Raw genomic sequence first — 14666 nt, forward strand, 5'->3', positions numbered from 1 at the left:
TGCACCACGCTGGGCAACCTTCTGAAAATGGTTGCGTTTTAATGACAGATAGGGCCTGGTACTGGTGCAGGGAACTCAGAGTGGAAAGAGCTGTCTGATATAAAGTGACCAAAATGTATTTAAGAAAGCATTTACTGCGCTGAACTTATCTTCCTGTCAGAGGTATATGATGCTGCATTTTACAAATGTATCTCTGACAGGCTGATCTAGGCTGACCACATATAGGATGCAACTGTACAGTCATCTCCTCACTCACTTCAAGCTGTATTTTTAGAAACACTTGGAGCCATCCATGTCATGGGCAAGATGGAAAACATACAGGATCCTGCAGAATTCTGGGTAAATGGTAATGGTGAGGGGGGTCATTGAGAAGGGCAGCCCACAGGGTTGAGTGTTTTGGGATTTGGTTCTGAATTGGATTAGAGTCACAGTGAAACTGTAGAAAATCTGACAGCCGAAAAGGAGCTGTAGGGTGATGCATGAGTCACTGTGAGAGGGAGAGAAGGAAAAATAAGAGAGAGGAGTAGAAGATAAAGCATGAAGAAATGAGGAAAGCTGTGCTTACCAGATTAGATCAAAAACCCCTGTTTTCTTTAGGTGACCATGATTTCTAATGTGATTTAAAGCGAGCAGAGCTCGAGAAAATGATTACAGCTCTTCCAGGAGATCTCAGTAATACTCAGGCAAAGCTCAGCGCACATGTTGATTTTAATCTGTTGGCCGATCTGTCAACACGAGCACCATTAAATCCCTGTTCATTATCACACCACTTACCAAATCTGAGGCCTCTGACAGGCCGTTTGACAGGAGCAGAGCAAATGCATTTTAGGCTGAGAAGGACTTAATTGGACTGTTGCAGTGCACTTTTAAAACTACTCCAAATTACACCATTGATAGCCACAAATTATTTATGAATTAATAATGAATGAATTTTGCCCTTAGGTGTGCAATAAGTCAGTGTTTTGTGTTGTATTTTTGGTGAAAAGCACCGTTCGCACAACTGCAACTTTGGGCTAATGTTGTTAGCACAGTTAACCCAGTATGTGTGGTTAGAAGTATCTATATAATATTAAAAACAGATCTGTGGCTACTCTGCATAATAATCTCTACTCTAAATCCTCCCTTTTCTTCCCACAGGCCTGCAAACGTGAGGATCTGAATTCATTTCCATGGCTGCAATTATTTAACACACAGCTCCTTGGAAAGAAGCCATTATTATTTTCCTCCTTTTAACAACATCTGCAAAGGACTTTAATGTACATTTTACATTTGTTTGCTCATTTGAAGAAAAGCTTGTAGTTCCTTTAATTTCTATTTTCTTCTCTATTTTCATTTTCATATGTCACTTTGGATCAGAGGAGTCATAAAAACTTAACAATATTCATTCATTCATTCTATTGTTTTCCCTTTAAATATTAAACACAGCCTGACTATTCTGCTTTGCTCATTTGCAGATATAACAGTGGCATGAATAATGGAATTATTTCACATGAGAGAGTTCACATGTAGGCGGCTATTGTCGCAGTGTGAGCATGTAACATACTCTGCATGATAATTGACCTGAAAGGACATGACGTTAGACCGATCATCCTTTTTGCATCTACGTATTGATGCACAAACAAATGTGCATGCAAATTGCATTTACTACATGTTGATGCTAACCCAGAGAGCAACTTTGTTGTGAAACACTGAATTAACAAATCACGAGGGATTCGTAACCTAGTCAACCGAGGGTGCATACAATTAGCTGCAGAGAGAGGAGCAGAGGAGCTACAGGACTTTAAAGCTTAGAGACAGTTGAGATGTGGATTGTGCCAAAGCACCAGAAAGGCATCCTTAATTCTTTCTGCCTTCAGTGTAGCCAGAGCTCAGTTTAATGATAATTCACTGTGTACTCTCCACAAATACTAACAAGCCAGATGCATTTTCTGTTCTGGGACTTGTGGCACTCTGCACACCCACTGACCACCCTGCAGAGTGCAAAATGTCAGCAGAGTTTTCAGGATGCTGTTGGGATTCGGAAGTTGAACCGTGCTCTTCTCGGCTAATTAGAGCTTGTGCATTCAAACTCTGCCAATTAAACAGCTCCTTTCTGCACCACTGACCATGTTTCCTCTGAAGCGGTGGCTTGTTGAGCCATCAACAGCGTATCCTGTCTTCCACCATGTGGCTTGTTGTACGTCTGCTGTGCTGCAGGCTCACAAGGGATGTTGCTTTACCCTGCAGTCTCTGGATTTAGAAAAGTCCAGTTAATACTTAGTCAGTGTTTGCTCATACTGATAGACACAGGGAGGGGCTGTGCAGTTCTTCAGCACTACAGGCTTCAGAACTGAAACAAAGGGCAGAAACACTGACACGCTCTGTAACACAGCCTCCATTGTGGCCATGAATAATGTGAACATGGTGTTCTTCCACCAGCTGGATGAGCCATGTATGATGCTAAATGTCTTGTCACGCTTATATGTTAACATTTAAATTTGACCCTCAATTGCACACAGCATTGTCACAAACTGCCTCAAAGAATAAAAGAACAATGAATAATTGAAAACAGTGATGTTCCCAATGCAAGCAGCTTAAAAGTAAAACACAGTGATGTAGTGTGAATGGAAGGGAAAGAGTGACAGAGCACAGAGTCTAGCTTTATACCCTGGAATGGTCAGTCAGGTGAACTACATCAACTGATTACCATTCAATTATCTACTGAGGCTGTCGAGGACAGTTTACAAGACACTGGGAGAGGTGTCACAAAACAATGCAATGTTATTTATGACATAGATTTTTTTTTCATAACTTCCTTGTACTCCTCACACTCTTTGTATTTTCTGTTTTCATCTGAAGAGTGTCGGTGCCAAATATGTTTTGTTACATTATACTAGATGAAAATGATCAAGAATGTTGTAATTTCCAGTTGCACCTCATGGGGGAAGTGTTGTCTCACTGGTGCGACGCATAAACTCAGACAGAATGATAGAGAAATGCGTCTGTGTGGCTTCTTATGACAGTAACGTGATGATGCAGCATCTAAGATAGGAGATCTCAGAAATCTGAGCTATCCTGGAAAAAAGGAAAGAAGTGCCACAACTTTCAAAGTTGATGGATATTCATTTTTTTATTTGTCCCTACAAAAATTGTTTCAACCGATATACAACCACAAAAATGCTGTAGAAACCACATCTGAACAAGACCATGTAACTGTGTCTCTATGGAAAGTTATCACGGTCCGAGTGTAAGATATATTGACCTGAAATAAGTTAATGTGCACTGAAAAAATATTTATTAAATCAGACGTTTATTAAAGATTTTAAGAAGTTTATAGCTGACATAATCAGGTGTGTTTGTTACCTCATATAAGTGGACAGATATGTGATAGTGTTTGAAAAACAGCCCATGCCATTGACGATTAAACCTCTTCCAGTTACAACATATGATTGAGATTTAACATGTTAGTGTCACGGCTGCACAGTGGCGTAGTGGTTAGCACTTTCGCCTTGCAGCAAGAAGGTCCCTGGTTCGCGTCCCGGCTTTCCCGGGATCTTTCTGCATGGAGTTTGCATGTTCTCCCTGTGCATGCGTGGGTTCTCTCCGGGTACTCCGGCTTCCTCCCACAGTCCAAAAATATGCTGAGGTTAATTGATTATTCTAAATTGCCTGTAGGTGTGAATGTGAGAGTGATTGTTTGTCTTTGCATGTAGCCCTGCGACAGACTGGCGACCTGTCTAGGGTGTCCCCTGCCTTTGCCCGAGTCAGCTGGGATAGGCTCCAGCCCCCCCGCGACCCTAGTGAGGATTAAGCGGTGTATAGATAATGGATGGATGGATGTTAGTGTCACATTTGAGCCACTTTTACATGATATTTCCTCGTGACTTTTAATACAGCACACGCCAGAACTAAATGTCACCAGATTAAGATAAAGGTCGCACCAACACACTTCAAAGAACAAGAGAGACTAAATACATGTTGTGTTAGTCTTGTTAGGGTCGTTGTAAAAAAAAAAAAATAATAATAATTTTTAAAAAATCCATAAAATAAACTTAATAATTTAAAGGCTGCATATGGAACATATAGCTGAAAGTGAATGGAATCTAATGAAACTGGGTTTAGGCCAGATATCTTTACTGTTTTGGTTTTACTGGTTTCAAAGCATAACACACTAAAACCCCACTGCACAGAACATTAACTGCTGCCTAGTGGACATAGTGAAGTGAATATTAGGCTTAAATTTGTCAGGGGAACAAACACACAACTCAGATGAATGTTAATTTTTGTTCAAGACATGAAAAGGCCATATTTTATAAGGTCACAACAATATGAGAATATGTCAGTGTGGGCTTTCTGTAAGTGTGTTGCACTGCCCCCCAGTGGACAGAAATTAATTCAAGTAAGTTTCTCATCATTTTAAATGTTTTAACATAGCACATAAAGAACAACCTATTTGTTAAATAACTTATAATTAGTAAATAACTAATATGTGATGAAATTCAAGCAGATCATTAATTATGGCTTCAACTGCAAAATGTATTTAAAAATTCATCACTGATACAGCCGTGGAGAGAACCGAAGACTTGCACCAGGTACCAAATAATGTACAAACGCTGCAGTCCTGTCATGTTTGAATAAAGCCAAATCTAACATTGATGCAACAAACACTGGTGACTGACTGACAAAAGCAGTTTTTGCTTTTGAAAACAAAAATATATAACTAACTGAATTTCAGAACTCTTCTTTGCGTCAGTAATTAACAGTTGCACCTGTAAGACACAGAAAAGCGTGTTAACTGGTAATGAATAAGCCATTAAACTTGCTCTTTAATTGTAAGGGAGTCATTTAGAAATCGTTTTTGCTACTGATGCTCTGCAGCTTCTTCAAGAAGCTAAAGAACCAAAAAGTCCATTAAGATCCTTTCTCATTAATTAATGAACTAGTTGAGTAGCTAATCTATTAGCTGCTTGCTAAATGATGCCACTTGAAATCTTTTTTTGAAACGTTACCATGCAGACGTTACATGGTACTGTAAAGTGTGTATTAATATTCACACTACATTGTGCATTAGTCTTCATTCCACTTTAAATTCTACTTCAGCGCTGTTGTCACAGGACAGTCACACAGTAATCATACTGTACGAAATGATTGCTTGAAAAGATGCCATTGCTTCATTTTAATGGCCGCTTAGGTTTCCAACAAAAGGAATAATCAGATTTTCCACGGTGTGTCGGCTGGCATTACATTTGTACCTATCTTGGCGAGTGTTTGGCAGAATAACAGATTTTTCTCACCCTCTCTCTCTCTCGTTGTTGCTTATAAATCAGAGTGTTACTTGAAGGACACTCACCATATTAGGTTTCCATCTAATTTTAGTCTCGGGAGGTAGAACTCATCCATTTTTCATGGTATATGTATACCACCACCGATTCGTAGGGCTGTTTCTCATTCACCAAAATGAGATTTGTCTTAGCACATTACACCAGTTTGTTCCTGCCCTCATTCTAATTATCTCATCTTCTGCAAACAAGTTCTGTGTAATGTGTTTCAAAACTGCATTACCGCTTTGTTCCAACTTTCAGCAGTTTGCAGGAGTCATCTGAGGCTTATTGCAGCTGGGGTAAGGGTTGGGATTATTGTCTGTTAAGCTTGTGTGAAATCCTAACAACCATATTAAAAACACCAGAATAGCTCGCATACAGCACAACAGCAGAACATCACCACACAGTGTAACATATGAGTTCGAAAGAAGGAAGTCCTGTTCCTACCTTCAAAACTTTCATTTTCACACGGCGCCAAACCCCAATGAGAGAAGTGCTGCTAAAAAGGTCAAGCGTTAACTTACATCTATTCCTTACCTCTAAAAATAAAGTGGAAAAGGAGCCTCCTGATGTTAGACGGTCTCTTGTTGTCAACATCTTTATGTTTGCCACAAAACTCATGGGAGGCATTTGTACTGTCCGAGTAGGGGCCTGTTGCAATTATATGGTGCCCGTATCGATCCCAAGTATTGATTTAAGTCCATCCTTGATTTTAAGATTCAACAGATGCTTCTCTGGACTTCAAAGGAAATGAGGACAATGGAAACTACTCTCATCTGAAAACAGCAAAGAACCTCATAAATAAGGCATTTTTATTTACTTTAAGAGGTGAAACATAAATAAGTAAGTACATCTTGGCTCTGTTGTGTTCATGAGAACTGAAACTTTGATAAGGGTCAATAAGAACATCCCGACGAACAGCCGTCCTCAAAACAACTCAGATTCACTATAACACAGTTTAAACCAGTGGGTTAAGCTGACAGTATTAGTCAAGTAAAACAATAGTAATTAGAATTTAATATTTACTAAATATTTAATGAAGCATCAATACCATTATCTTGTATCTAGTCTGTTGAAAATAAGCTGGATATTAGCCCACAGCCCTCAAAGCTCACTAATTAACATGGTGTGTCTTATTTGGTAATTATGGGAGAATGTGTGATGGATTATTTGAGTCGATGATTCCTGAATTTTTGTTCTGCGCAGAGCAGTTGACCTCGCAATCAGCCGAGGCCCCAGCAAGTAACCGCTCCCGATCAACAAATACTCCCACAAGCAACCCCCCAGTGAAACAACAAATGGACATTTTTGCACTTCACTTTTTGCACAAATGCTTTCACATAACCTATAGGGAAAACAGTAAATTAGTTTATTCCCCCAAATGTCAAATGATTCTTTTGATTTTATCTTTTTCTAAAAAGCAGCAACCTCCACCGCTAAAAAATGAAGCCAGTATGGAAGTGCCAAAGTGCCAGTTTACTGAACGGCCGCTTGAGGCTGCGACAAAAGAGAGTCAATCCCAATAGACTTCCATGTTAAAATGTCCAAATTCACAGCAGAAAAAAAAGCCTGATACAAAAAACAGTTGGTCTCTGTAGACGATGTTCCTTTTAATTACAACTGTGCAGGGGTGAATTTTTAAATCCCCTAAAATCTTACCTCCCTCTATTAAAGTTCATTCCATGAGAATAAACTCTTCATGCCTTTCAATGGGTTTGATGTAGTTTAACTCTACACTATTCCCTCCTATAGAATGTGCACATCTATGAAGTCCCTGGCCCGCCTCTGTCTCCCACCCCCTTTTTTTTTTGCTTAAGCTGGAGCTACCACCTCACCTACAACTGCTCACACACTGTAAACAACCAATGATGAACTGAGATTTTTGAATATTCAGTCAGACATGTTGGAACCAGAAATGAATTCTTAGGATAATGACTCGGAAAGCCCAAAGTTGACAGGATGACTTCTTTAGGTTTGGTGTGTATGAAAAGCCTGAATCGGTGTGTTTTAAACTGTCGGAAGACTGCGGTTTCAAGGAAGAACTGGTCAGCCATGGTGTTGCCTGCTTATTTCGCTCATGATGATTGGTGACACCATATGGACATGTTAACAAGTTAGAAACTCGATTTTCACCAGAGGGGGTCTTTAAGGCCTCAAGTTATGCATAATTAAGAGAGTGACAGGTGGGTGCTGTCATAGGACAGTCCATTTGCATGGCCTCAGCTCCACTCATGCTTCACCTGCTTGCTCGTTTTTGGATTGACCCGGAGTTTGACGGAGTCAGGCACTGTACAGATAATGATGACTGGAGCCACCACTCTGCTGCTGTAGTGCCCAGGAAACCAACATGTGGCATTACAGAAGGTTTGTCCATCTTTAAATCCAGTCAATGAAAAGTCTCCTAGACTCATCACTCAGTCAGAAATGGTGGTTAATTGTGTGAATGACACTTGACAGTACTGTAGTTGCATCAAAGTGCTAATAATTGCATTAATAAGTTGTGCATTTTGACAATAAGGTCTCAACTGATTTGCAGATTCAAAGATGGTGCGTGAGACGTCTAACTTCTATTTTCTGCCAGTAAGCACATCAGTAATTCTAAGTGACTGCACACCCAATTCCCATTATTTCCCGTTAAAAATAAATGATTTCAACTGACAGAAGACATTAGCTGTATTTACATTAGGTGTCTGAAACCAAAGCGAGATACTCCTGCCAGCTGTATAATTAGCTTTAGCAAAGCTCTCATTTCCGATTAGCTGCCAAAGGCTTTGTGATTATAATATGCTCTCATTCCCAATTATTTTTTATTTTTTTTGTCTGAAAACTCACACTCCTCTCATTTCCTGGAAAGTCTCCTCCACTTACAAACTATGCCAGCATGGGACCTGATATTTTGTCTGGGTTCAGCTCCACATATCTAGGAAGTAATTTTGCCTGTTAGCAATTATTAATAACAGGGATATGATGAAAGCCTGAATGCAGGGAAGATCTCAGGAGCAGGGAGTTTGTCAGACAGATGTTGGAACTTAGGCGGACATTTAGTTGCAAAGCCACAGCATGTTCTCACTGACTTCAGATCAGTTTATATTTAGGCTGAGAGAGAGACAAGTAAACTGCAGCAGCATCAGTTGTATTCAAGGATTCTTTCACTAAATGCAGTATCACTGAGAAAAGATGAACAAAACATTCTGTCAATGCAGAATGAAAAATTAATGTTGACAAGACTGAGTACAGTTTTAAATTTTTAATCAAGGTAATCACACAATCATGATCTTAAATATATCATATCTGAAAACCGACTCTGTTTTTCCAATTAAAAAAAAAAAAAAAAAAAAAGTTTAAGATATGCAGCTGCTAATTTGAAAAACTTCTCCCACTGGATTTTAGATCCCACTGAAACTGCATCCTTCAGATGATTTCTGTTTGCCTGAGGAACACAATATCTTCTGCTGTGAGTCATCACATGAATACATTTCTGGCTTTGAATCAAAAGATATTTAGAACAAAACACACAGAGAAGCAGTAAATATTGGTTGTGTTGATATCAGTGTGTACTGGAAGCATGAACTCACCCCCAGACCTTGCAATCATTTTCCTAGAGAGCCGTTTAGTCAGCGTCATCTCTTTTTACATCAGACCCTCCGTGAGGGATTAGGCGGTCCTCACTGGCACTGAATAACACCAGAGGATTAGCACTTTCGCCTGTCACCAAATCAGACTGACGGATTAGCAATCACCACTGTCACTCCCGAGAATTCACTCCAGCCCCAAACGAATTCAAGTCAGTGTGTGACAGCCAAGGTGACATTGGAGTGAAAGGGAAAGACTCATTTTCGTCAACTGGCTCGGACAGCTGTGACACCACGCAGTGCATGGACATCGTTAGTGTAACAGACATTTAGTGGGAGTTGTTCATCAGCAGCATGAGCATCAGCAGTTAGGTGGGTTTACCAACTGTTGGATTTCATCAGTTGCTCCAATATATAAGAGTTAATTATTCACATGTTGAAGTCAAAACACAAGATCTATGGTTGGTTGGGTTTTAATTAGGGCTGTAACTTTAATGTGTTAATTTTGATTAATTGATTGATGAAAAAATAACGGGTCCTGCAATATTATTTCTTCATCTTACGTAAATAAAAGTAACTTCTTTGAAGAAGATAAAATGGAGTATGAGAGGGACAGACAGATTAGTGCAGCATCAGTAGTAAAATAAATGATGTTCCAGACCATCTTGGTGAAGAGGAAGATGAGCCGGAAGGCAAATTTCTTACCAGTCGATCTCAGTTCCTTTGGGTAGTGACTGAAAGAATGAGATTGTAGATAGAAACGGCTCAGCCTTAGACATAAAGTAAGGGGATTGGACTTCCAGAGGGAGCTCCCAGTAGAGTCGCTGCTCTTTCTTATTGAAAGGAGACAGCTGAGGTGGTTGGGGCATCTGATTAGGATGCCTCATGGGCAACTTTTTTCAAGGTTTTCCAGTCACATACAACAGGGATGAGACCCTGAGGTAGACACAGAATGTGTTGTAGAAAGGAGATATCTCATCTGGCCTATGAACACCTGAGGATCCCCATGGAGGAACTGGAAAATATTGCAGGGTAAAGGGACATCTGGAATACTGAGCTCAGCCTGCTGACATGGTGACTCTGGATAAGTGGAAGGAAATGGATGGATGGATGAAAACTGACACACAATATCTTTGGTTTCAATGTTTCTTTGTTCGCTGCACTTGATGGAGCTATTTTGCTAGATGATTAATGCTTAGATACATATTTACTAAACTACCAATGAGTTTGACAGCTGTTGCTATGGAGATGAAGCCAGTCAAAGACACGAATCAGAGCTGTAGCAACGTCAGTATGCTTTGTTGTTGCAGTTGTAAAGAAAGCGTGATACATTTGTGCTAGCAAACATTTTAAAAGAATTGTAAAATCTGTTTTTTTCAACCACATAATCTTTAATAAATTGTCTTGACAGATTTTTGTCCTCTGTGATTGGATGTTTTCTATCAACATACAACCTGTAGAGTCATAGCTAACTGCTCATCTTTGACATTTTTTTTAATCAAAGATGCAGGTTTTTTTTTAATGCAGCTGGTAATTGTTCAAGCCAATACAAGCCTTAGAAGCCCTCGTACTGTCAGTCATCACCGTCTACATCTACTTCACATCAAACAGATGAAATTGCAAGGTTGACTGTATGCTTCAACCTCCTTCAAACTGCATCTGAAACCTTGTGCTTTAAATACCTTTTCGCCATCAAAACTGGGGCACTGCATCCTACAATTTATGTAACACTCAGAGACCAAGAATCCAACAAATGTGTCAATTTCTTGGGCAGAATTAGGCTGTGCGAACATGAACAGGGTTTGAACTAAAAAAAAATATTGAATGATAAAGCAGTTCACTCACTTCCCTCTAATTAACAAAACTATTTAAAATACACATGGATTTCTCATGAGATTAGATTCTTTAGAATTGCTGCAGTTAATACTGGCCAGCAGTAACAATCGAAGACTTAATTTCCCTCATGTATTTGTTCTTTAGGTGAAACTGTTCCTGCAATAAAGGCACTGGCTGCTGGATGCTGTTTGTGAATTTGTAACCACCATAGAGGCCTGAGGCTCCCTGTGACTGAGAGAAGCTGTGATTTGTTTATGCTGGAATGTGGATCCACAGATTTAATGTATAAGCATGAAATTAGTCTCTCTCTGTGTGTGTGTCTTTGTGTGTATGCGACCTTACTGGATGCTTTCACATTATATTACCTGCCTTTTACACCTGCCGCATAATTGGCTGCCTGTAAACAAAGCCAGACACTGGCAAATGTGAACTCTTGTGGGAATGGGGAAGGTTTGGACCAGTTAAATGTTGGCTAAAAGCACTGAAACCCCAGGCTAACTCATTGTCACATGCATAAATATTCCAAAACACTATCCACATTCTGATATTTACTTGAAAGCCTTGTGACTAAGTGAGAAGGAAATTTTTCTACTGCTGCACAATGGCACAACTTCATATTGGCTCCAAGGAGGGGAGCTTTGGAGAGAAATTCTGTTATATGTTTAAACAGTGTTTCCCTCATGCAGACATCTAAACGCCTGGTATCCTAAAAAGCAAAACCCCAGGGGAAGCTAGTTAAAAAACACACCAACCGGTTGAGAAAGTAGCACAGACGATCATTTTGCTCGACTCTTTTTTGGCAGGGGGGAAGCCATGCATTTCTGTCCCTGTGCAGAGTCGGGGTATGTGCAGTTGCTAAGCCGCCCTGGCATTATGGATCTTACAAATTGTACCATTCAGAAAAAAACAAGCATATGCCAGAAAATCAATACAAAGAAGCTGTGGACAAAGGGGCCTCTGTAGCAAAGCCCATGTCTTACACAGGATGGAGGACTACTGGTGGCACGCATCCATTAGTGCCTCATCTATTTTCCATCAATGAAACACATAGGAGCAGAGTAAATAGTGGCAGCTGCTCCAGCTACCACAGATATTTTTCTACTATGATTTCAAATCCTGATCTTAATACAATGGCATCCTGTTTTTTCTTTATTTCCCCCAATTTAGATCACAATAGAAGTGGTGGAGGTTGTCTTTATCCTTCATTAGATAATTTTTTTTGTGCATGCTGTAGAAAAAAGCGTCATAAACTTCTGTCCCATTCTTGTTCCTAAGATATGTCTTGTTAGGACACCCTGTGCTAAACAGTACGTACCAGACCAATGGGATATCTATGAAATTATCAAAGAAAGCTGCATCTTTAATGGTTTTTGCATCAAACATACCAGAGATGGGCAGCTTTGCAAATTATCATCCAAGTAAAGCTCTGTGATTGAGCTCATGTCCATAAAGAAAAGCTGAGTGCACTTAGCACATGTCTTGGCAACCTGAGTGCAGCCTGCTAGTGATCCATTAACACTGATAAGTGGCCGGAAACATTACAACCACTTAGTTCACACAAACAGCATTCATACTTTTCAGAGCGCCATCAGCAACAAATTGCCTAATTAATTTTCTTCAACCTTCTGTAGCTCCACAAGCCACATCTGACTCATTGGGTTTGGCACTGGTTAATATGGAGCTTTACAAATAATGTAGATCATTAATAGTAGACAGAACATTTCAGTGTCCCTCAGAATTAAACATGACTGTCCAGAAATCACACAGGAAGAGGAAACACTTACAGAAGCCTCAACAGTACACAGTGTAGTGCAGCAGGAAGTATTTTTAGAATTGGGCGTGATGCTAACTTTTAGTTCTCTCTGATTTTCACTTGAATGCCTTCATGTCTCTGGGAGAAGTCAAAAGGCATTCTGGGAAAAGAACAAAGAACTTACTTACAGCGTGAAATATAAAGCAGACGAGCCAGTAAAGGAAAATGGGCAAAAGAAAAAGGGAAATTACAACGCTGCGTCACAAAGGAAGCCCCTTAATATACTTAACAACAGATTAATGAGATGCTGTGCAACACTGCAGCTCTCAGGTGAGATCTTGTGAGAATACTGATTTGGGGAAAATGTGAGTGAAAGAGCAGAATTCTACTTAAGTAAAATACCACAGTAATCAGTCTGCCTTTAATGAAGCCCTTGGTGAGGTACTGAGCACACTGTGTCTCTGATGAGAGAAGAAGAGGTCCTACCTACAAAATCCAAAGTGTTCTTTTCGATTTGTGAAGTTACTGGAATCAGAATGTAGTACTTGAAACTATTGTGCATTAAATACATTAGTACTGTGTTAGAAGTTACATTTTAAAATGATACCTGGGAAGACTTTCATTATGTTAAACTGTGTAAATAAGATTGAGGTAGCTTCTTCCTAACAGCCAGCAGGGGGCAACTCCTCCGGTTGTAGAAACAGATTTGACTGTCTGAATATGTCTCTACTTCTTACTTGATTTTAAGTTCAGAAAACATTTTCCTAATGAATTTAGGGTTTCAGTCTCTAGTTTGAAGCCTTTTAGAAAACCACATGATGCACATTTTGTAAACTGTGACCTCAATTAGAGTAAGAAATACGGCAAAGAAGGTCATGTTTTAAGGCAAAACTACCTCATGATTGTAAGCTATGATTGTATCACGCTGCGTCCTCAAGCTCTACAGTTGGATCCAGTACTAATGCATTATGTCTGGTTTTGAAATGCCAAGATGGCAAAATGCCAAACGCGAGACTTGAAAACGGTGGTACACAAACCAATGGGTGATGTCACGATGGCTATGTCTGTCGTTTACATTCATGTGTTAAACCACATTTTTTTATGTAGTCTATGGCTGAAATTGATTTATATATGCATTCTTCATTTACTTCTATATGTTGTACTTTACATTGTCAGAGGCACAGTTCATCATACTGCATTTACATAATATAGGGGATTGGTAGGAAATATTACAAAAACTCAGAAGAAGAAAAGAGCTGCTCAATACTGCTTAGAATTCTTCCCTCCAGAGACTGATAAATGTGTAACTATGGACAGAATTCTGGGGACTCTATTACTGGGACATTCAGCATTACCACCTGTAACTGCAGGTGTCACTAAATCCCCTAGAAATTCAATCTTGAGGATTAGATAGAGATGCACTGAATTCACTTAATTACCCAAAGGCAAGTCTAAAGCACAGCCCTGTGTAAATCATTACTTCTAAAAAGCCAAAGTTAAGTGATATATTAGATGAATAAAAGGCAAAAAGAAATAAGGAATACAGTAACAAACACCTGAGATGATCAACACTCTGGTTTCACTCGATATTCATGATGAAGTTCACAGGTTTACGCTGCAATGACAATGTGTCAAGCGGCACAAAAAAACTGCATCTGATCACACGTTGTTTTTGAAGGTTCAACACACACTTCAGGAGGGTGTTTCTACTGCAGACCCTCTTCTCCACCTGAAATTAGCACAACACTGACGCCTCATGTTAATATAATGATATGATCATTTGAGTTCCTCTTAAATTTGAGTTGTGATTGCTTTATGTTATCAACTCTTTTAAGCAGAGAAAGTATTCACAGTATTATTAAATATTAGGTTTTCACGGTGTTATTGTACAGAAAGATGTTCGTAACATTCAAGTCATATTTTTCTGCTTGCACTCTGCATGACTCCCAGAGTTTGCCGAACTGTGAGCTGTCTGCTGGCTCGCAAACAGTGTCTGAAATAAGGGACAGTCTTCTACTACAATGGATCCATTTCCAACACTGCTATGCTATAATTAATCCCCAAAGCAGCTGACAAACGTGGCGAGAAGGAATGCTTGCACATTGCGAAAGATTAGGAAATTGCAACAAAGTCAGGATGTTCTCTCGTCAAATTGTCACCGTCCCAGAAGCAGCTCTGTGTTCGCTCAGCCGCTCCAAAGTGTAA

General features: G+C 39.6%; 1 protein-coding gene across 2 annotated transcripts in view; it reads right to left on the bottom strand.

Annotated features, from left to right (window-relative positions):
* Window positions 1-14666, bottom strand: part of lingo2b (leucine rich repeat and Ig domain containing 2b) — a 40073-nt gene that overhangs the window by 8734 nt on the left and 16673 nt on the right. The window lies entirely within an intron of this gene.

Source organism: Amphiprion ocellaris, chromosome 20, assembly GCF_022539595.1.
Source record: "Amphiprion ocellaris isolate individual 3 ecotype Okinawa chromosome 20, ASM2253959v1, whole genome shotgun sequence".
Classification (NCBI taxonomy): Eukaryota; Metazoa; Chordata; class Actinopteri; family Pomacentridae; genus Amphiprion; species Amphiprion ocellaris.